Genomic DNA, 2,872 nt, shown 5'->3' on the forward strand with positions numbered 1-2,872 from the left:
CTGCTGCTGCTGCTGCTCCTACTACTACTACTGCTGCTGCTGCTACTACTACTACTACTACTGCTGCTGCTGCTGCTACTACTGCTGCTACTATACTGGTACTACTAGTACTGCTGCTGCTGCTGCTCCTACTACTACTACTGCTGCTGCTACTACTACTACTACTGCTACTGCTACTGCTACTACTACTACTACTACTACTACTACTACTACTGCTGCTGCTGCTGCTGCTGCTGGTACCACTGCTGCTACTGCTGCAGGAGGTGGTGGTGCTGGTCAGGGCCGTATCCAGGGGGGGTTATTTGGTTTCTGTAACCCCCCTTGGTTAGTAAAAAAAAAGTACTAGTTTAAACCTAGTAAGATGTTTGGACCTACAGTTGTTTACTCGGGTCTTACTCGGTTACATTGGGATCTATAGAAATAAGATGGGGGGAACGGGTGTTCTCGGGACGCGGGATTGGCCATTTTAATTACCTGGGAACTGGAAAATGCCAGATAAATTTTCCGTGATTCGGGAACAGAAGTCCATCGGGACGTGGGAAAGACCCTGTAAAATTGTCTGGGATCTGGAAAAATTGTGTCAATTCGTTGGGATTTTTATTTCTGCGCTAATATTGATTTAATTTATTAATATTTTTTAATTTTTTATTAATTATGCCCAGATGAATAATGGTATGTAAATATTAGTATTTATGTAGTGTTTGAAAACCTAAACTACTGAATTTCCTGAAACATGTCTACATAATTTCTTGGGAACTGGGGATTGGGTTTCATTTTACTGGGAAGTGGGATATGGGGTGTTTTTTGCTGGGAAAGTGGGAATGTACCCCCCCCCCGTCCCCCCTCAAATAAATGTATTGTGAGACTAAGTGGGTATAACAGGTGTCAACTAGTCAAATTGAATGGGTAAAAGTTCATTTTTAGCTCATCTAACCACGAAGTCAGATGCAGCTTGTAGGCTCGCGTGATTGTCCGTGCGTCCGTGCGGCCGTCCGTCCGTGCGTCCGTCAACAGTTCGCCACAAATCTGAACCGCTCGACGTACGGTGACGATATTCGGGACGTGGGGGGATCATGAAAAGGACTCGGAATGATCAATTTGGGGGGCAGGGGTCAAAGGTCAAGATGTGTAAACGGAGGGGGAATATTTCCCCCTTAACTTAAGGTATAGGAGGAAATACGGAATTGCGGTACAAATCTGAACGGCTCGACCAATGCTCTTAATATTCGGTGTAAAGTGTGAGGGGCAGGAAACCCATCACCAGTGCGAAATTGGAGGTCACAGGTCAAAGGGCAGTGGGGGAAAGGTCAGATATCAGACATTTTCTGAGGACATGGCCTAACGGACAGAGCGAAAAGCTTTTTTGTTTCAGCACTGACCTACCATTTTTATCACTTTATTGAAAGCACCATGAAATGTGCTTTCCACTGACGTGCGAAGAGTAAGTGTCTGATAACTTTTTGACCCTTAAGAGGAGAGTTAAACATGGATTTGTTGACTGTTGACATAAGACTGAACTGATTTTGCTATTATTAGAGCCCATACCTGTGTGGATGTGAGGCTACATTTGCAGTTCAATTGGAAAGACAAAAGTTTGTTGAACAAGGTTTACACTCCTTAAATCATATTATTTTCTAAAGCAGTCTGTACACTCCCTGAATGCTCGCGTGAGTACCGTCATCCGAAATGTAGGCAAAAATCCGGGGGCATCTCATTACTCATGCATGGTGAACTGCCACTTTTTGAATAAACATGCACACCTGCAATGCAGATGTGTTTAATTTAATACTCACAGCTGAGCGAAATTGTCGCCTGCCTGAATATACTTGGATTTTTGCCTGTAAATTTCAGCAACTCAATGGAATTAGGTTATCAGTTATCTGTACTTTCTTGACTTATGAACAATGCACAAAGGGCGATGCTATCTTTGATTATTGATTACGCTTGCACGTGCCATCTCGAGGCAACTATAGGCCTATAGTGATACATTATGACACGAATATATAAGACAGTCGAGCAGGTATTAAGTAGGATGCATTGTTAGGGTTTAGTTTTAGTGTTAATACCTATGCTACACAGTTTTGATAATGAAGTAGCCGGTTTAGCGATAGAACAGCCTTTCAACCATTTGCAGAAACGAAGGCCAGTACAGTAGAGCAGCAGACCTCAGATGAGCACTGTCGCTAATGCGGCACTTGTTTGTGTAACCATTAAAATGTAATTATAACCTTTTTGAAGATAAAGACTCATTGATGGTTTTTGAACTACTGAAACACTCTACTACTGTAACAGTTTTGGTTAACACTATAATTTCAAAGAGTCGCAGATCATCCTCCTAGTATCTAGATTGGATGGATCACACCACGGAGATAATTAGTCATACTTCCCAACACTAGAGACGAGTTTGTTACAAATCTCATTTTATTTGATTGATGTTATGGTGATATACACTGTCTTTTGTATGAATTCAACAAACAATTGAAGTGGAAACAGGAAATAGCATCTAAGCATGTTAAAAAAAAAACGTCACGCTTAGCGGCTCGGGGCGAAGCTTCGCATCGCCATTTTGTAACCCCCCTGTGTCCAACTTCTGGATACGCCCCTGCTGGTGGTGGTGCTGCTGCTACTGGTGGTGGTGGTAGTGGTGCTACTGCTGCTGGCGGTGATGGTGCTGCTGTTGGTGCTACTAAGACTGAGAGTGCACGTAATTAGATAGAGGGCGCGCGTGCTGCGCTATAGCTTACTATTCGTCCCATAGAAATAGATAGACAACTAGAAAGGACATGCGCAGCGCGAGATGTGCGCGCGCCAAACATGGCGGCATGTGTGGCACCATCCTACTGCACACTATACATACATGTATAGGGATAGT

Source organism: Priapulus caudatus, unplaced genomic scaffold (genome assembly GCF_000485595.1).
Source record: "Priapulus caudatus unplaced genomic scaffold, Priapulus_caudatus-5.0.1 Scaffold985, whole genome shotgun sequence".
Classification (NCBI taxonomy): Eukaryota; Metazoa; Priapulida; class Priapulimorpha; order Priapulimorphida; family Priapulidae; genus Priapulus; species Priapulus caudatus.